This window comes from Corapipo altera, unplaced genomic scaffold (genome assembly GCF_003945725.1).
Source record: "Corapipo altera isolate COAL_440 unplaced genomic scaffold, ASM394572v1 255, whole genome shotgun sequence".
NCBI classification, from domain to species: Eukaryota; Metazoa; Chordata; class Aves; order Passeriformes; family Pipridae; genus Corapipo; species Corapipo altera.
In genome coordinates, this window is record NW_020884929.1 from 910865 (window position 1) to 932351 (window position 21487).

At 40.5% G+C, this 21487-nt stretch overlaps 1 protein-coding gene and 1 long non-coding RNA gene across 5 annotated transcripts in view; one reads left to right on the forward strand and one right to left on the reverse strand.

Annotated features, from left to right (window-relative positions):
• NDST4 (N-deacetylase and N-sulfotransferase 4) overlaps positions 1-21487 on the reverse strand; it is a 105945-nt gene that overhangs the window by 84013 nt on the left and 445 nt on the right. Inside the window, exons 1-2 of one of the 4 annotated variants that reach the window (XM_027659010.1) lie at positions 13812-13986; positions 12697-12825 (exon numbers count right to left, since the gene is read on the reverse strand). The exons of 1 other annotated variant lie outside the window; for it this stretch is intronic. The gene's annotated coding sequence lies outside the window, so the exon portion shown is untranslated. Of the gene's footprint in view, positions 1-12696; positions 12826-13436; positions 13528-13688; positions 13790-13811; positions 13987-21487 lie in introns of those variants that run through there. 2 more of the 4 variants (XM_027659009.1, XM_027659011.1) reach the window with 2 other exon arrangements.
• LOC113954533 lies at positions 13936-17205 on the forward strand. Its single transcript, XR_003530260.1, has 3 exons — positions 13936-14110; positions 14834-14895; positions 17054-17205. It is a non-coding gene; the product is annotated as an uncharacterized LOC113954533 (long non-coding RNA).

A 21487-nucleotide genomic window follows, 5' to 3' on the forward strand; every position in this document is an offset into this window, starting at 1 on the left:
TGGATAAAAATTACCCTGGTCATATTCATAATCTCTCACACATAATCCACTAAGTATTTACCTTCCATTTCATCTTATTACAGCTAATGATTTTGTGATGGTCACTGTAAAATCGTTTTGGAGGCTACTAAAGTATTTCAAGTAACAATAATGTTTTTTACAGCACCTGTGACTGACTTTGTTGAGCATGAACAAGGAGTCACTCTTTCTGTATTATATATGATTCTTTGCTTTTAGGTATTTTGCCAGGCACTTACATTATAACAAAATGCTGGTTTCCACCTCCAAATTTCATGTGAAACAAAGACTGAACTGAAATCCCCTGGATTACATGGCTGTCTAAAATATGGCATGTCATACTTTTGGACAGGCTGAGAAAAGACTTGAAATCAAATAGGATCAAAAGGGGTTGTGCTTTCTTCCCTGAAAGGTGGATAACAGGTCTCTTCATCAGGTTTTTGTACTTCCATTAAGCAAGTATGAATAACCACATGATGCAGCACTCTCTCCCCATTAGCAAATTGTCATGTCTGAATATAAATACCTGTGTACCTGAATGAAACTTCAGAGCAAGTGTTCTTCAAGGTAATTGAAAGGTTACTTTTTTTTTTAATCAGAATTTCTGAACAGTAGTTGTGTTGTTTGCACTGATTAATTTACAATGATTTTTTTTTTCCACTGGAAGTTTTGGTTCTTGACCTTACAGAGGGCAAGTTGTAGTCAGTGTCCTACATCTGTTCAGCCTCCTCAGTGCAACTGTGCTTCTGCCCAGCCACACTGTGCTGTTGTTGAACATCACCTAAAATGACACCTGAAAAGCTGCTCCTGGAGGATTTGTATCTACACTTAGGGCTGCACACATCCATTTAGCAGGTAAACAGGCATTTCCAGGGTACTTTAATACCCTATTATTCTGCAAAACCAGATAAAGCAGCACTTTTTATGGGTGAAGCTCAGAGGGGTTGCTTAATTATTTTGCTAGATGCTTACATAAAATCTTCTAAACTTCAAGAAATATATCTGATGTTCCATCATGTGACAGTAACATTGGTGCAGTGCTGACAGGAAAGGCTATAGGTGTACATCTGGGAATGTAATTTTCAGTTTATTTACTGGCACATAGCAAGCTAGCTTGTTTTCTCTCCTTTCCTTATTGTTTCTCCTGTTTTGGTTTCTTTTTTTTATGGGTAGTAATTTGCTCTCAGGTGCTTGAACACTTTCTCTGTGTCCACTTTTCTACTATTCTTGCTGTGGATATGTTCTTAATTAGTGTTCCTAAATGCGGGTTTATAATTATGCTGTAGTAGGTGGAAAGGACTGGGGGAAAAAAAACACTAAAAGGGCATAATTAGATTCAAAGGAAACAAAAGAAAAAAAAGAAACGTCAAATTTTCTCACTTTCCATTAGGTTTTACCATTGATTTCTGCATTAGCTCATTCACAGTGGTCCTGAGTTTAAAGTTAAAATATGTTGCCCATTGTAAGTAGGGAGCTTTAGACCTCAGTTCAACCAAACTACTTAAATGTTTAAAGCTAAGCAAGTGCTTAATTTTGCTGCTGAGCTGGAATTTTAAAAGGCTTGTAGAGTTTCACAAGAACAGAATTTACACCTTAGTTTCAATCCTGTCATGGCTTTGCCTGACCTGAATCAGATTTTGACAGCATCTTGTCTTACAAAAAAGCTACAAGAAATTGGCAGACAAAATATATATAGCAATATTTTCCATTTGGAGTTGGTTTGGGAGTTTTCATATAATTGTGGTTGATAATTGTGGCTATTTCAGATAAGTGAGATAACTTTGTTCAAGTTGAAGAATAAATGGAATCTGCAATGAAACAGAGTAAAAATGAGTCAAGGCCTATTGTAAAATGCATAGAATAGTCCTCAGATATCTGCATATGGTATATATTTGCTTGCTAAATTCCAACTAACAACTGAACCTAACCAGTTACCTGTAGCAAAAGATGAAATCTGATCCCATGGTGTTCTGTAATAAGGGACATAAAGCCAAAGTAAGAGCTACAGCTGAAATCTGAGCTCACAAAACTCAAATGCAAATATACTTGTAAGCCTCCACGTAATTTATTTGTTTTATTCCCTTGCAGAAGGATAAAGTAACTTCCCCATTGCTTAGTGCCTCTGAATCTGATTATTTTTGTAAAGGTGCACTTCACTGAAGCTATTTAACTCAGTGCCAAATTAACATGTTATACAGGGTTTAATACAATTTTGTTGTAATGGTTCCTGTTGCTTGTAGATCCTTACACACAGTTGTACTCTTCAAGGAAGATACAGGGTATTTTTCAAAGTGTTTCAGTGTCACCCTGTTTCAGTAGAAACCATGACTATTTGCCAGAAGGAAAGTACCCTACCCAAAACACTGTTTGAATGAGCATCGCGAAGTTTGTGTTCTAGTTGTCATAATGAAAGATTAGAAAAATGCAGCCTGACAGATCTACTGAGTAAAATTAGAAACAGGAATAATTCTGAGGCATATGAATAACTTAGGGAGAAAAAACCATTTCTGGGAGCGTGGTTGTTGACTTCAACCTTATCTAGAAGGGAAAGAATGTGGCACCTGGCCGTAGATGAGTCCCCTCTCAGTCTCCTCTCTAGCAAGAACAAGGCAGTATGGAAAATTTATGGATGAGGAATTTCCTTGTGAAGCTGCTGTCTAGATTTCTGGAGAAAGGAAGCCCACATATGTTCTGATGCAGACCTAAATGTTGGAATACTTTTCTTCATGGGCACAGGGCTACATTTAAACTCCTCTGGGTTTCTGTTTCTTAGAACTGGCTGTATCCAAGAATGCTGACAGAGGTGTGAGGGGCAGAGATAAAGTAGGAACCAGGGCCTCTTCTGTGGGGTCCTCTGCTCGTAAAATCAGTTTATTTTTCCCTTGAATGAGGCAGTAAGCCAGAACAGAGACCACATGGACATTAGGGAGTTTAACCCTCAGCTGGAATACTAGTCCTAAGCTCTCCAGTCAATACAATGGGAAAATCCCAGAAGACCCTGTTGAAATCCACATATCCATTTCTAAATTTCACAGGACATGGAAAACAGTGCAAAAGGCTGCAGTGCCACTAAGGCATTTTAAACTTGTAAAACAAGGGAAAGTAAACACAACCTAAAGTAATACCAGACAAGTACAGCATGTACCAAATTCTGATTTGGATTATGGAAATCTGCTCTGACATTACAAAGAAGCAGAAAGAGAGAAGCAAAAGGGGAAAGTGTCTGTGTTTTACTGGCTGTTCCACCCAAATAGAAACTTCAGTTAATTTTTAATTTGATATTTGGAACAGAAATATTCGGAGCTTTTCACTAAGTAAACCCTACATGAATCCAGGTGGTAGCTGGATTTCAACATGGTTGTGATGAAAGATATAAATTTAGATGTCCAGAGTAGGCTGGAATGTGATGTCTCCCTTAAAGAAACATATTTAATGTGGGTGCTGACAGAAACACTAATACAATTGATGCTACTAGCTTACCATCCAACAAAAGGAGAAAAACCACAAGGAACAAGATTCTTGCTTTAACTCAGTTAAGAGAATGAATCTTATTGTTACACAAATACTAAGGCTAAGAGGAAAAAAAGCAACAGATGTGTCTTATTTTATCTGTCTGGGTCTAAAGCCGTTATTTAAACAATATAAGCTTCCACACAGGATGTTTGAGAAGGACGTGTTTGGTTGTTTACTGTCTGGCATAGAAACAGGCATAGTGTAGAAAGTTTCCCTCTGTCTAGCTGCAAGCATTGAGTTTCATTCACCTTAGAAGCCCAGATAAACCTTGGCTTAAAAATCATAAACAAGGCATAATAACGGAGTTGGACTGAGCTGGAAAGAGTTATAACCTAGTATTTTTCATGAAAATTAGTCTATAGTGTTCTCTTACCTAACAGATTCTGTTATTTATAGATCTGCAGCATTTAAAGTTGTTGACTCAACCCTTCCCATTGCCAGAAAGAAACTCTTGACTGGCCAATATGGACTATTTAAACTAAAAACCTCAGTCCTTTTCAACTTGGAACTCTTTAGAGCAGCACTATCTCTGTTCATTAAGAGATGAGGCAATACAATACAATTCTCTGGTGATTTTCTCTTCAGTCATAGAAATGAATCACAACCACTAAAATTAGATCAGGGCATCGACTTTAAAAGTTGAAGGCAACCACAAGTGAGAAATAATATATCAAATTCTGTAGCTCATGCGTTCTTTGTAAGAGCAAATTTAAAGACAAAAGAGAATTAGGGCAAAGGAAGATCTAGTGCAAATCTATGGAACTTTAAATTTCAGAAAGATTTAGAGCTAGTCTTCCTGGTGATGTACATGCTGACAGTGCTGTGTGCAGGTAATGGAGGGTAGACCTGATTGCAGGTGACAAATTGCAGTGTTTAGAAAAGGTCAGATATTTTTCTCCCCTCATAATTTTATTTTTCACTTCCTGACTAGGAAATCAAAACACATCTTATTGCAAACACCCAAATGCTTGTAGGTCCTGAAGAGTGCTAAAACAACTCTACCTCCCCTGAAATCTTTAACTTATTTTAAATAGCATGCACCAATTTTTAAGCAAGTCTGATCTTCCCTAACATTTAAAAGGAACATTTGAGGTTTAATTGAAGGAACACAAACAGAGAAATTAGGCTGTAGGTTTTACATTGCATTAGGTACTGTGTGAACACTCTTGCTCAGTAGTCAATATGAGGTTGTGTATATTGTTCTGGAGACCCTTATTGCCTGTGTGATTAAAACAGAGGAGGGGCTGATCCAAAAATTTCTTATATGAAAGCAAAATCATAAAGTAGATACAAAACTTCTGTTAAAGACAGAACTTAAAACACCGTATTTCCAAAAATTGTAATTTCTTAATAATGGGAATTCATGAGAAAAAGGTGAAGAATACTTGCTGTTTATGCATGTAGAGCCCCTTGGGAAGATAATAGAATCACAGACTGGTTTGGGTTGGAAGGAACCATTAAAGTCCAACCCCACTGCAATGAGCAGGGGCATCTTCAGCTGGATCAGGTTGCTCAGAGCCCTGTCCAGCCTGGCCCTGAATTTTTTCCAGGGTTGGGGAATCTACCACCTCTTAGGCAGCCTCTTGGTCAGGTAGGACAAGGGAAAACCAGATCTATTTATTTTATTAATCAGTAGATCCCAAATGGACCATCATACAATTTGTAGCTATCTTACTGGGAACTTTTATCTGTGATTTAGCTCATTTATACATTCCTGTTGGAAAAAAACATGGGGCTTGTTGATATTCTGCAGACATTTATTTTCAGGAACACCTCATGTGTAGTTTATGTCCCTGAATGATTATCCGTGAGAAGTGTACGGACATAGGACAAGTCTGAACAAAGTACAATATTTGTTGTCTTTGGAATCCAAGTAGGGGGGTTATTTGCTGGATAAATCTGGGAGGTCATGCAGTGCTCAAAATAAACTCTCCCTACAGGATTAAATATAAATTTTAATTGTTATGTGGCTGATATAATATCCTAATCAACATCTTATCCTGGGTTTATAGAAACGTTATTATAAACATGCGGCTTTAACCTTCATTGATTTCAAGGACTCTGTCATTATCCATTTTCCAGGGTGAGGTCTCTAATTACTGAGCATTCTGGTGCTTAATTTCTTGTGATAAGCCTGAAACTAATAGATAAATGGTCTTGCATCAGTCTGAGGACAAAATCATTTGTAGACAAAATGTATTTGAAAGACAGATCTACGGATCATACCTAGAAACATACATTTCACCTAGCAAAATATCATTTAAGCTGGGCTTGCCTACTGTCTGAGTTTTTAGCACTGTGCTAAAACAGCTCCACCAAAGGAGATGACCATTTCATTTTTTAGCCAAAAATCTAAGCACAAAGCACACTGCACTAATGGGAAGTCTGTTGTTCATTGAGGTGGTTTCTTTGGCTATTTGCTTTGAAGAAGGCAGGTGGGTTATAATTTCAAACAGCCATTTGTTTCTAAGAGTGCTGTAGCAGCTAATGTAAGCCGCTCACATGTCACACAATGAGTACTTGGTTTTTTGCAACTGATGTCAAACTTATTTAATACCCTTTTTATCGCAATAGTTTGCTAGGGTGGGTTTTAAGTACATGCTAAGCACTTTACCTACCCTGAAAAGATTAGGCAAGACATGGGCAAGAACTTTGAAATAAACCTTCATCTTACTGAAAATACATGCAAACTGTTATTTTTTCCATAACGGTGAAGATCTTCCAAACACTTATTTATTCCCAGTTCCATTTTGGAGCACACACATAGCCAAGAAAGAACTCTGTCAAAAGAGGGCTTGTGTAAGCCCAGTTCTGTGTAATTCCCATCCATCAGTGCCATTGCACAGGCAGCCAAGTGTCCTGGACTCAGCTCATGCACTGCTTGTTACTCCTGAGTACAGATTTCCATCAGTGAAAAGTAAAGCCAGATGAACAGCAATCAAGGCTTTTTTGTGGCCGTTATAAAACTCTCTTTTTTCTTCACCCTCTGCCCATGAGCAGCTATGTTTGAAACAGCTGGTCAACCTCAGCTTAGGGAGCCTCGGGGGCTATTTATGTCATTGCTTTTCATTTTAACCATTCAACAGTAGGATTAAATTGCAAAACTGGGGATGCCAAATTAAAAGTAAGTTCCTCTTCTGGCTTGCTATTTCTGCAGTTGTCAGCCTTTACAAAGCTGCACTTACACCTGACCCACTCCTTAAGTACCTTGTAATCAAGAGTGTGTCATTGATCTGTCCCACCTCAGCACAGACTGTGTGGCATTGCAGAATGCAGAATCTCTAGTGCCAAGGTTTAACAGGGCTCAAAAGGACATTTATTTCACATAAGAAAAGATGAAACAAATTATTTTGACCTATGTATTATGTGCTCAGTTGTGTGTGAAGTCAATGTAAAAATAGTACAGTCTTACAGGAAAATGCTCTGACAGTGCAAGAGGCTGAGTCATCTCTTTGTGTAGGAGAAACACCTCCTGAAAGGGATTCTGGTGTTGTAAGTCGGGCTTTGTCTATGTATTCATCTGAGGTCTCTCTTAACTATGTCTTTGTGAAGATGTTTTCATAGTATCTCGCAATGGAATTGTGTAGGTAGCTTGGAACTAGTGGAAATCCAGCAAGGAGCCTCTTCTGGTATGTATAAAATAATCTCTAATTCCAGAAACAGCAGTTTGGTGTTTAGGAACTCCTGGAGGATATGCCAACATTCTACCTGCTGGTAAAGTTACACCAGCTGGAAAAAGTCCATAGGTGTTGCATATTATAGATATCAGTGAACTGTCTAGATGGATAAAAACCACTTTGAATTCCTTTAGTAAGGACTATAATGCATCCTTTCTGAAAAGTCCTTTGATACCAATATTTTTATCCTTTTCCTCTTGTTACTGCATAGCAGAAAGGGGGAACAGAAAATAAAGGCACTCTTCTTAAATACTGCAAAGAGTTGTGGTTCTGTTCCTTCCCAGCTATCAAGTATTTCCTGGGTTTTCTATTAATGGTGTAAGACACAGAGTTTTTGATCAAGATCAGATGTTTTGCTTCAGAGAGAAAGAGAGGGGGCTGTTATTTCCTGGCAGCTAGCAGAGTTACTGCTGTAGCTTGAGGGGGTGAGACACAGATTCATTCCGGTGTCTGTCCCATGACATTTCAGGTGTCTATATAGGGTCCTGCTGTTTCTTACAGAAAAAAAACCCACCAAGGAGCTGGAAATGTTGAGACTCCTAAATGCTCAAAAATAACTTGTCTAGTAAGTTATGTAATGCTAAGTGTGTTGATAATAGTCTCCCACTGATGTCTAACCTGTGCTGACAAAGAACAGGAGGGCTAGCAATGGATAGTTGTGTGAGCTGTTCCTTTAGCTCAGATGTTAACTGAATGGGTTTTTTGTTGCTGGAAGTCACAAAGGTGATCCCTGCTGGGCCTGGTATGGGTGTGTGTAAAGCCGGCACGTAGACAGGTTTTACACACTGTACTCTTTGCATGGGTACAATTACTGTTAGAGAAATGTAGAGCCCTTGCAGCAGCCGGAGCAAGAGCCTCCCGTACACTGGGGCCATGCTCAGTGCGGGAGAACGGGGCGGGTGTGTGCGTCAGCAGAATCTGGAGCATGACTTGGATTTGCTATTAATCATTCATCTTTGCATGGAATCTTAACAAGGCCTTAGGCTCCACAGTGCCTCGTGTTTGGGCAGCCAACCCCTGCATTAGCATTCAGAGCCCATGCAGGTTGTCTGGGCTTTCTAGACAGCGCAAGGTTACGGCGAAGCTGTGCCCGGGCTGTGTCTCAGTGAGATGTGAGCGTGAGCCAAGTGCTGCAGTAACGTGGCGTTGGGCTGACTTCTGGAGTTGTTCAATGCAGCCAACACACCAAAGAAGTCTCCTGAAGTCAGACTGGCCAGTGCCCAGTTACTGGGAGCTGTCCAAAGTCCAGGAGATGGTGAGTTCTGTCACGTACAAGGTACTCCTCAAGAAGTGTCCCCTTCCATTGGTGAGCCTGAAGGTCATCTCCAGAGGGCAGAGATGATTTCACTCAAGTCTTTGTAAAGCACAGCTTTACAAAGAAGCCAAAGGAAGAGGGGACACAGAACCCTCCCTGTCTTATTCTCCTCTTTATAGTATCTCAAAAAGTAAATCACTCAGGCACAGAAAACACAGAATTGTTTTAATTTTCTGCTGTAGGTTTTTAAAACCTACATTGTTCCCCCTTGCTTTAGGGGCTAGCATCAGTTTTGGAAAAATGACCAAATACCTCCCTCCCAACAAGTTTTACTTCAAAATTATTATCCAAATAACTGGGCCAGAGGGACACTACAGCAAAGAAGTGTTTAGTGTTTCTGGCAGGATTATTGATGGATCCCACAGTAGTTGGATGAGAGCTCTTTTTATTGACTCTGTGTTGTAACGAGGAGCCATAGATTCAGCAGCACATCTATCCTTCTAAATTAAAAGATGCATTACTTCTGTAAATGTGTTATTCTCTGTCTCCATACATATAGAAAGCAAATCCTGTATCTGCAATTCAGATGTGGTTGAAGTGATTCCTGTGTATAATATTTCCAGGATGCACATATCAGTGCACAAGCATGTGCAGTCAGATAGTAAAGTACTTGGGGATGTTTTGAAAGAAGAGGCACATAACTAATTGGTAGTAAACACTTTGTCTCCTAATGTCATTTGCTGGATGCTCAGATTTAAGCCATGCCTTTCATTTTCCACTGTGATTAAAACTAGGTGGCTGTTTAACTGCAAAAAGGCACAGTGCTAATGCCCAGCACTGTTTATCAAAACATGCATATGCATTTAATTCCTGTAATGTGCAGCCAGACTGTGATCAGAGCTCAAATCTTGAATGTGGACGCTGATTTTGATTAGTGGCACTTACACACTGAGGCACAGACATTTCATATTACATGATCTACATTTTAACTCCATTTGGCATAAAGGTAAAATCATTTTTCCTTGCATAAAAAACCGTAAATCAGATAAGAATTGATTATATTTGTTGGTTTAATGAAGTAAGATAGTGGATTTCTGACTAATGCATTGGAAAGTATTTATGTAATAGAGAGTTTTGCCATCATAAATCACTTTGTGGTGAATGCAACAATTTTTTATTGGAGGTCACCAGAGTTAGCAGCAAAATCAATTCAAATCAAATCACAGAGCTGCTGTATACATCAGAGAACTGCAAAGGAATTAATACACTTACGTATTTGCTCACTGTGCATGCCTAAATTAAATATTAACAGCTTGCATGAAGATGAAGATGTCTTGCATTACAACCAGTTAATATGCTTTTAGGCCAGGCAGCCCAAGGTACCTGTTCAACAGAGATTGGTTCAGTTTACATTTAAAAAAGCAAACTACATCCTGCTGGCTAAAGAACATATTGATAGTGTTTTTCCACTATAAGGACCAGGATCCAGTTTTGAAAGTGTGATGAATTGCTCTCACAGTTCAATTGCTTTTTTTGGGCAAGAAAGCTCATCTCGGAACTTTTAAACATTTTTTTATGTTGTCTGTGTTAATTCCCACGGAGCAAAATTGTTGCAGTGGGTGTTGTTGAAGCCATTTCTGCTTCCTCTACAGCTCAAGTTCAGAGTCTATCTCATAATTTTGGTTAATGAGCAAATTCTAAATTACAAGGGTTTTCCTCCTTTAGTTTTGATGGAACCTGGCACAAGGATAAATTGCACGGAGACATAGAATGATGGCTTTTAAACTTCTTTTTTGCAATAGAAACAGGAGTAATTCTCTGAAACAGAAAACTCTTTGTAGTTGTGAGGCAAAACCTAAAAAAATCTGTGTCTTTTAATATTTTTTTTTTTCATTTGGGAAAAAGAAATGGACATTTAGTACTCAATCCATCCAAGGAAAAGGAGCATCACAAATATTTACCAGACTTGCAGCTTGGCATACTTCTGCTGCTGAAGATAAGCCAGGGACTTCCAGTACATTGTCAGACCTTAACTGCCAATTCATATATCAGCAATATTTTGGACCTTCTAAACTATAGCCTTGTTCAACAGAGAGGCCTCTGAGCAGGAATCTTTCTGGAGTGCTCTGTTCAAAGAAGAAGCTGTAAGCTAAATGCCAGGAATAATAATAATGTCAAATAGATTAACAGTCAGTCAGTTCCTGGCCATAGAACTATATACAGGGCATATTTAAAGAGTGTGATCTAAATTTAAAAGCACAAACTCCAGTCAAAAGGACTAACTTTAAGCCTTTTCCTGGGTTCTGCAATTAGAGAAATGTGATTAAACAACAGAGTGGTCACTAGGGGAATTAAATAAGGTGAGAACTCAGTCCACTTTTTTCTTACTCTTATGAGTTAAGCTTTAAGTCGTGCACAAGGGACACTGAGAACCAAGTCTGCTCTTTATTTACACCTGTGGAGCTTCCTTTGGCCCTAAGCCTGAACTACCATGAACAAAACAGAACCACTTTTCCCTGGGCTGTGGCCCCTTGAGCACAGCAACGCAGTAAAACGGGAAGAAGCTACATAAAATTAGATGAAGAAAATCTTAAACCCATTCCTGAGACCTACAGACTTGCATGAATTAAACAAAATGACTTGGAAGTGTGCTAGATCTTCCCTTACATTTCACATCCCGAGGGATACATGCTGCCATTTAGTAAGACCACAAATAATCTGAGTCAAAATAGATCAGGCTAATCTGTAGCATTTCCAAGTTTCTGAGGTACCTGGTAAAAATGTGCATGAGCTTTTCCTTTCAAGAAGCTAAAACTTGGTTATATAATTAGATATTACGAATTATAAATGCATATATTTTAGATAGTTTTTATATATACATAGATTATAGAGTTATATGTTGTAAAATGTTTATTATAAGTTACATGGAGGCACACAAATAATGTTTCTACACCAACCTATGATTAAGAAACAAATCCACATTTAACAGTTACAATGTGTGTTTTCCTCCAACTCTTGTTAACCCCTGTTTTGCTTTGCTTGCAAATGGTGATGTTCCAAAGGCTGAGAGAAGGCTGTGCTTAGAAACATGCTGTTAAAATTCCTATAAGACAGGAATAAGCCAGGGGCCTACTGGGAGCTGACTAATGGAGTGTTCCCTTGTATGAACACCCAGTGTGGTGCAGGCTGAAATCTGAGTGTTGTACATCGTACCGACAAAAAGCTGATTCTTAATGCTAGAATTAACTTGACTTCTGTGAAACATTCATGACTTGCAATCTCCTTTACTGTGTTTTGCTGGAAAAGCCATGCCTGATGTCCTCTGCTGTAACCCATTTAAATTTAATGTGACTGAACTGGATTGTGCAAAGTGGGCAGGCACTATTTCCTGGGCTAAATTTACCTCTGACAGGGAGGTTACTCAGACTCAACCAATATAACTCATCACATGATGCATTATTCACAGTAATGGATTTATTCTTAATCCCATCAGCTTTATCACCAAAGAAATGGGATGGGCCTTTTGAGGAAAGCTAATCTTCAAGATGTTCATAAAAACCACGCCAGTAATTGCCATGAAAAGCATCAATTGAAGGCTTGGTAAACGTTTCCTTCAAAACTGGGGCTAATTTTTCTCACCTTCACACGGAACTCTTCTCTCAGGTTTATATTGACCTATTTAATCCTGTTTAGCCTTTCCATTACTGATTTTCAAGATGGAACTTTTGGAAACAGGTAATAATTTTGCTTTTCCTTAATGTGCAGAGCATTGCAAAACACAGAGTACAAAACATGCTGAGTTTAGCACTGGTGCAAAACTGTATTAAATCCCCCCAACTTTCTCTGTTAGAGCTATGAGACCTTTCACTGCATGAAGACTTTTCATTTTTTTGAGTGGATTATCAATTCTTTTGCAATCAGTTGCCACTTACCAGCCTTTAATTAGGGATTACTGATGTTTCCAGGTTATATGGATAAGGTTACAGGTAGTAAGACTGAAAATATTGTTATTACTAATGACATTATGACACAACAGTCTAGGAAATAGGATTTTAAATATATAGCTGAGGTCTCATAAAGGTGAAGCTGTGAAAGCCAGGTCATTTTGGGGTTTGCCAAAATGCATCCTGCTCTCCAGTTCTGCTCTGGTCAGTGCCTTTGCACAAGCCCACAATGATGTTTGTGGTGTCTGAGGTGTAGATGAATGAGAAAGTCAAGCACCCACGTACATACCATACTCTGGGGACTTCCAGACCAGAGGTTGGAATGGTCAGCAAAGGCAATACAGAAATGCCTGGTCTTCAGAGGCTGGGTGTTGGCAAGGAGCTATGAGACAGTTTTAGGAGTAAATGGAAAACTTGCCTACAAAAAAGAAATAAAATCAAAAATTCAATGAGTCATGGACAATAATGCTTTTAGAACAAAAGTTCAGACAGAGGTGCCAGTGGAAAAGAAATCAGTTCAGAGGTGTCAGTGGAAAAGTTGGATGAACTGATAGTTGGGGTTTTTTTAATCTATTTGTCCCATTGGAGGAGGAGGTGTACTTTATATATAATCTTGATAAAATGAGCAAATCCGAATGTTTCATAAGGGAATTAGGGAATTATGAAAATCTGGGTGAGGCACTGGCACAGGTTTTCGCCCAGAGAAGCTGTGGCTGCCTCATCCCTGGAAATGTTCAAGGCCAGGTCGGACAGGGCTTGGAGCAACCAGGCGAGCTCTAAGGTCCCTTCCAGCCCGAACTGTCCTGTGATTCTATGACTCCAAGGACCACAGTATATGTAAACTCTGCTGGCTGCTGCTTTTCAGCGTGTTTAAGAGCTGGAGACCGCCGGCCGGGGTTGTGCAGCTCCGCACCAGGTACAGCCTGCACAGGTACGCTCTGTGCGCGGCCCGCAGCCGCGTCCATCTCCTGTCACCGCTCTTGCCTCTCCTCTGTAATCGCTCTCCTTTCCGCTGCCTCTCTCACTGACTTGGCAACCTGTAACTTCCTTCCTGAGGGGAGCGGGACCCGGACCGGGATCGGGACTGGGACGGGCGCGGCTGAGGGGAGGAGGGGGGGGGGGGGGGGGCCCGGGGCGGGGGGGGCCGGAGGGGGAGCGCGCGACAGGAGGCGCGTGTCAGTTCCCATCCCGTATTTTTTAGGAACCTCCGACGTAAGAGGTGGGAAAACAGGTGGCTCGGGGCAACCGGCTTGTTCCAATACCCTCAACTATAGCTTCCACCTGATTTTAGCGAACCCTTTCGGTCGGGTCGGGTCAGCTCAGGTGTTACTCGGGTGGCGCGAGTGCGGCTGAGGAGGGGGGGGAGCCCGCGCGCCGGGAGGCGCCTAAGTTCTTTTCCCGTACTTTTAGGAGCTTCCAAATTAGGAGGAGGTGATAAACGGGCGGTTGGGAGCAACCAGCTGTTAAAATCCCCCCAGTCGGCTTCCCCCGATTTTAGGGAACTCTGCGAGTCCTTTCCGCCAGGTGTGCCCCGGGGTGGCGCGGCTGGGGGCGGGAGGTGCGAAGGCGGCGGGAGAGGGAGCTGAGGCGAAGCCCCCTCGGTGCCGGCACCGTCGAGGGACAAAGGCGGGTCCCCTGGACCAGGGAAGGAGAACTGATCGATGGAGAGACGTGGACGGACGGGATCATTCGTGATGTCCAAGGTAGGTGTGTTGGATTAGCCCTATGGGTGAGTTTGGTCAGTGTGCAGGTGAGGAGAGTCGCTGCGGGGTTGTGGTGATGGCTCAGTGCCGTGGGCTCTGGAGCCTCTCCGATGGGCTCTGATGGTTACAGCCCCGTGGTACCGCAGTGCAGAGCTGCCAGGTTGCTGGGGGCAGCACCTCGGGGACTCCAGTGCTGGTGTGGTGTCACCTTCCCTGGGGGCTACAGTGTTTTTTGTGAATTCGTGCTGAAGCACGTGGCTGCGTCAGAAATGTGGTGTACAAGGTGTGAAATCTATCGAGATGATGACATTAATTCACGTGTTTGAACAGCCTGGTTGGTTCTCCCTCCAGTTCCCAGTTAACACAGACTTCTGGTGTTAACTTCCAGTCATGGGGCAGCCTGACATCTCTTTTGCAAAATACCTGTGGTCCCTGAAGTACATGTGTTATATGTCACTATATATGTTAAATACATTTGATGGCAATGACTGAAAGGATTATTTATGTCTTGATTTATTTGAAGTCTGCAGTACTATGTAACGTTCTGGTATACTTGCCCAGGTTTGGTTTGGCATTTTCAGCTTCCATACTGAAATTCTTGGGCTGCTGTGAGGGCAAGAGATTAAATGCTTTCAAGTCTCAGCCAGGTATTTCAGGTGAAGTTAAAATAAAAGCAGCCCCATCTATTCACACAGGCTGTCCTTCCCTGCTGTAGGGGCACAGGGCTCTGAGCTACTTCAAGAATTACCTGGCTTCTTTAGGAGTGTTATCTTGGTTTCTACCAGGTAAGCTTGCACGGTTGTATTGACATCTTTTCTTAGAGAGCCTTTGGTACCTAAATTAACAAACAAAATATTATTGAGAAAGGATAAAGGCTTGCTATGTTAAATAAATATTGACATTTTAGCTACATTGTTTTGAAGTTCTCATCGCTCTTTTAGATAATTCTGAAGCAGCTTTGGGCTCTCTAAATAATTCTGCAGCTGATTTCTAAGTTACTCTGTATAAAATGCATGTTTGTTTTTTTAGTATAAACTCACCAAATTGGATCTGTCTCAACTGAGTTACATCGTATCTACTTTTTGCCTGTCCCTTCCTCTTAGGTACATAACTATCTTTAATTTGGGCAAATATTTGTGAGTTATTTGGGAGGGTCTGTGTTTTCTGCTTAAAAATACTTTTTTTGTGTGTTGCCTCAAGTGAAAGTGGTAAGAATTAGGTCAAATGCTGAAATTACACACAATGAGGAAAAAAGGAAATGAAAGATACGAGCATAGACAAAATGAGACTTTGGTGTTGGTAGCAAGGAAGACATAATATTTTGTTTGATGGTTGTGAAAATATTTATCTTTCTAATACGAGTTGTTGATACAAAAGGTAAAGTACAAGGTAACTGCAGCAGGCTGAGTCACTGAGGTGTGTGAGGTGTGTGGGAAAGGAATGGATGCAAAAATTTACAGCCAACTTTTAAAGCCTTTAGTACAAGAAACTTTCTTTTATGTCAACGAACCTCTATCATGGGACCTTGAAATGTTTGGACCCCGGGTTTTGTAAAGCCATTTCATATCCCATAAAGGCCTACTGTCTGCTTTGTAAATACATATCTGGGGGTTCTCAAGTCAGACTTGTAAATCAGTTCAAAAGATGTTGGGGGGGGACCCTTTAGGATTTGGGCTGCTTGGGCTCACAGTCTCCCAAATCTACCAGGTCTCGCTGAAAGCAGCTTTGCTTTCCCGTGGTCAGATCCTGTTGCAAACCCTTCTCTGTGTTCAGCCTCAGATCTACGCGCAGTGGGGACGAGGCCTTAGGTTTGATACTGCAAAATGAATCTTTATCTAAAGAAAACAGACTTCTCCCTTTTGGATACAGTTCTGAGAGCCGGAATATAAAGTGTTGGCTGAACCGAACCAATTATGGGTGGTCATAAAATGCTCCAAATCCCTGCCTGGGAAAGCTGCTGGAAGAAAATTCTATTTCTTCCCAACCCCTTCCCTTCTTCTGGTGAGAGGAGATGGCTCAAGTAGACTGCACCAGGCTGTTTTTCCCTGGAAGGGAAATCCTCCACTGATGAGAGCTGACAGCTCTTTGACCACATTCCCTAAACAATACCCATAACAGAGGAAGGCATGTCATGTAATTTTGAGTGTTTTCCATCTAAGCAAGGCTGAACCTAAAGACTTTCCTTAATTGCCAAAATGACACTTGTTTCTATTGTGCAGGGACATACACTTCAGGAACTCGTGCATTTGTGTTTGTCAATGGTCAAATATGAAAAATAAATGCACATAACGTCTGTCATGAGAGTTCTCTCCTGAGACATGCAGTCTAAAAGCTACAGTGACTGAAAATTTAATGTCCATTATAGTGTAGCAGACTTGCTTTCAGCTTAACTAGGTGTAGCACTTAATGAAAAGTTTAAAGGAGAACAGTTTTCTTCATGACTTTTCTGCGAATGTGTATGGGCTACTTTGCAGTTCTGTTGGTGTCCCCCACAGAAAAGCTGTGGCTGCCCCATCCCTGGAAGTGTTCAAGGCCAGGCTGGATGGAGCTTTGAGCAACCTGGTCTAGTGGAAGTTGTCCCTGCCCATGGCAAGGGAATTGGAACTGGATGGTCTTTAAGGTCCCTGCCAACCCAAACCATTCTGTGATTCTCTCTGATGAGTGTACTCCACAAAAGAGAAAGCTAGCACTTCTTTTTTGGTTGAATATTAAATGCTAGTTGTTTTTCCCCTTATGTCAATATTTTAATGAGATTCTTCAGGCACTCTTCACTCAGTTGCTCTGAGAAAACTTAATGAAAATCAGAAATCTTTCTCATAATGCATGTGTGGACTGCAGAAAAGCCTTCTTTTACAAGGCCAGTGTCTGCTTCAGGCAGTAGGTATGGAAGAACCAAAAGTGTTGACTGATTTCTGACTTAAATCTCAACTTCTTTACCTTCAGGCACCCTGAAGTTCCTCTGATCTTCCAAAAATGGGAGGAGAGACACTGAGGCTGTATTTCAAGTCACCATATTCCTAGTGAAGAACTAACAGGTGTGGCTTTTCCTGTGCTTGGATACTGTGTGGCAGGGTGAAATGAGTGATGTGAGGGCAGGGAAAAGGAAGAGGGAAAGTTGTGGGAGAGAGGAGTGAGAAGCAGAGAGCTGTGAACACCCATTGCTTTGCAGCATTACACAGGCTGCACCCACAGCTGAATTTTTTCAGGGCTGATCAACACAGATGTTGAACTGTAGGTGAACTGGACTGTTCACCTCTTTGAAACACTGACCCAGATATGTAGCTGAGAAGTATCAAATAATGTTACCTGTGTAACTTAAATGCAGCTCTGCCTGATTATGCTCGTCACACACAATTTGTTACTCTAAGACCCTCCTCTTTTCCCTGGGTGGAAGAATTCCAAATGATGTTGATTAATCTTAAATTGTTGTATGTCCAGTGCAAGTGAATATTTAAAAAATCTTGGTACTCTGGAAATTAGAGTCAGTAGGCTTAAAACTTCTAATCAAACAAACAAAGACAATCACTTGGCTTTTTTGAATATAGGTGAATGCTCATAGACATAAAAACTAATTTAATGTGTAGCTGGGTGACCTTTAGCACACACCATCAAACTCCAGTGCCCTGAGCAGGTGTATGGAAATCTCATGAGAGCTGAATAAAAACCAGCTGTGTTTCAGTAGGGATGAAACAAAGTCTACTAGGGTGGGGAGAAAGGGAAAGAAGGTGAAGAGAAAAATATAATGCTTCTTGAAAATGACAGGCTGTTCCAGCAGGAACTTCCAGCTGAAATACTGGCCCGAGGCGCTCGTCGAGCACGGACTATTACACTCCAACCAGTTTAGCTTTTGCAAAACTATCATCAACAGCAAGCAGTGAGAAGTGTCAGTTAGTATTAGCCACAGGGAGCAGTGAATGCTCCAGCTAAAACACTTGCTCTTCCATCCTTGAGCACGGTGATGGCACACCAAACATTGCCCTGAGAGGTAAACTGCTCCCTTCAGGGGCTGGGGCAGAGGTGGAAACAGGCAAACGACTTGGCAAGTCCTAAAGTCTGGGGTCATTATATAAAAACATTCTTTTTTTTTTTTTACTGCCTGTTTTGCTGTCTTGCCTGCAAGGTTTGTTCTGGTTTTGCTGTTGATGTCCACAGTTACACATTAGTGTAGCATTTAGAATGAGATTAGATGAGGAACATTGGATTAACCTTATCCCTTGTGCAAGGCTGAGAAGCTACTGGTGGTTCAGTGTGTAGTGTCTGGTTGATGACATGTATTCAAATTTATGTGTGCATCATGTTTTTCTACATCATTTCTAGCAGAACAGATAAGCTGTGATTCTGTGTTTCCTCTATAGAAACTTGCTTTTCCTAACTATAAAATAAAGTTAAAGGAGTGTGAATCCTATAAGGTTTTTTTCATGGTCAGGTTCTGAAAGGTGAGTTTTGCCTGTTGAAGACTATCAATTTTCTCAATAATCTGAAAAGCACTTCAATGTTTTTGTGCTTGGCTTAGCAGAAAAAAAAAATTGAGCATCACATCAGCTTTGAGCACATTCTAACCTTCAGAATTTTTAACAAAGGATTCTTCAGGGCAAACAAAATTCTCTACAATTGTACAAAAGTTTCCCCAGAAGTCTCTCGTGATTTCAGTGCTTCTATTGCAACATTTGGAAAATGTGAAGACAATCTGGTTCCATGGATAGAAAAAATGAGGAAAATGTGAGAAAAAGGAACCTAGACAACTTGGAATAATTAGGCCAAATCTGGGATGCTAGAGGGAAAACAAAACAAAATAAATGAAGAAAAACACACCCCCTCCATCAGGTCCCAAAAATACAACATACCAACCAAAAAAACGAACAGCAAAACACCCTAAACTCTCCCTCCAAAGCAAATTTAAATGCTTGAACAAGATTAGAGATCAGCATACAAGCAGATAGTTTAGAGAGATGGTATGTGAAGGGACTGAAGAATGAACAAGAATGAAAAGGAAAATGTTTTAAACTTGAAGGAGAAGCATTTTTTTTTTCAGAAACCTGAGCATGTTTCTCCACTAGTGCAAAACTAGCAAATATCTTCAGGCAGAACACTTATTCTTATGGCAAATATGCATGCAGTACTCTTTGATAGAGTGAAATTGGAGTATATAGAGTATTAAAATGTTTAACACCGTAATTTCCATGGATTTATATAGCATTTAGTCTCTTATAAAATGACAAAGTAATAAAACCATTTCTAACAAGAGTGCTTAATAGACAGTGGTAACTTGGTGATATGATTGGAAGGGTCCAATCCTGCTTATTCTGGGGGCAAAAAGTCTGTTTTACTTGGAGGGAATAGGATTACATTTCCATAGAGGAAAGAGTAACTTGTACATACTAAAGGAATCTTCAATACAACATAACTACGAAAGAAAATAGTTCATAGAACATCAAATTAAAGTCACTCTTCAATTTTTATTTGTTCCTAAGTAAAGTCAGTTTTTGGCATAAATATTTTCACTTCCCTCTGCTCTTAATAAACTGTTAACTTGTTGCAAGCCTTGCAAGTCATAAAAACCTCGTTTGCCTTGGAAATTCCTTGCAGTGAGAATTTTCATCCTGGCTTAAGGCCTAATGTTATCAGGTGAAGAACAGCCTCCAGTTTTATCTAAAGGTAAGAGTGTGCCTACTATGACACAGAGTTGCCTTCAGGTTAAAACCCACAATGCTTGCTATCTCACTGCTGTTAATGCTGAAGAAAAACTGGGGATTGAAAGGGACCTGTAAGTACATTTGTGTGTACAGGACTGTTTGTGTGTGTATATACATGTACATAAATAAGGGGTTTTGCTTGGAGTGTGCTGTGTTGTAGTACCTGACTGCAGTAGAATGTAAAGGTCACAAAGGGATGAATGAGGAGTTCAAGGGTTTATGTGGGTAGGGCTTTATTCTGCAGTAGTTTGAGAGATCTTGGTTTTGAATTGGAGAGAAGGTTTGCTCTTCACTGAACAGGAAGGCTTTGCCTGCAGTGCTGCTCAGCCACTTCCTTACCCTCTCTCCAATGTGTTCCCCCCTTCTGTAAGTTCTTTGTAACAGTTACTCCTCTGTTGTCTGCTCCAGCCTCCTTTCAGGGACACTTTCCTTCTTTCCTTACACCCATTCTCTGTATTTTCACGCTTTTCCCCCCTATTTATTAATTTGCCTCATTCACTGAGATGATCAGGAAAGCAGAAGAAGAATTACTGTAACTGTGCAGCTTCCCAGTGCACTAGAAAATCAGCTACCCTGAGTGTAGGGGGTGGAAAGGGCCTGTTCCAGCAGTAGCTCTGCTATGGTACACGTGCAAGAGGCAGAGCATGAAGATTTATGGAGATGGAGTTCAGGTGAAGAAAAGAGTAGTTTAATGCTGTGCCCTACAGGAAAGGATCTTCCCTGAGTCACTGCTCAGTTGTGCAGGCAGCAGCTTAGATGTTGTAGACTCAGGCTTCTGGTTTTTATAGGAAAGAACTGAGAAATTACTTTGGAACCAGCCTGGTCTTTCCATGCCCAGCTCAGAAGAGGGTTCAGCAGCCAGAATAGCCATGGTTGTGATGTACAGTGTAATTGGGTTCCAGAGCACTCATAATCTTGGAGCTTTATGACAAAGCTGAAGGAGCTGCTGTAATAAAAGTGACATTCGAGGTCAATATTTTTTCCTTTGTTTCATTTAAAAGAAAAAAGTGTGAGCTGTTTCTTCCCTCAAGTTACACTGGTGGAAAAGCATTACTGCTTTAAAGGTAAAGTTCATCACACTTGATATCCATGGATATTTTGCTACAGAATCATTTTCCTTTATAATGAGAGAAAGTTATTTAGCCATTATCAGTAAATAGTGCATCTTAGAAAAGTTGATGCTTTTCCTGACATTTTAATCTCTTTTTATATCCCAGAAAGCAAATAACATCGTGATTTTTCTCAAAGTATTAGTGAGATTTATTTTAAAGCCCCACAACCAAGCCATGTAAACAGGTGTTAAGTCCTTTAGCGATGGCTCAACTGTTACAGAGCTCTAAAGTAATGTTAATTTTTTTTTCTGTCAAAGTACTTTTAATCTTACACTAGGATTATGTGAGTTTCTGTGCCTCACATAGGATTATATTTTTAACTGTCAAAAAGTTTTTTCAGAAATTATTTGCACTTTTTGTAGTCAGAGTCCATAGGCAACTATCTCCATAACAACTGGGTGATGCAGGACACATCTTTAACTGAAGATTTTGAAGTGTGCTCATTGCAGATGTGTACTACTTGAGAGAATCTCTTAAGGCATGAAAATATTTAGTGACATTGGACTATTGTCTTCGTTTCACTATCTCTGTTCTGTAAGATTGCTATGCATCACTTAAAATATAAAGCTAAG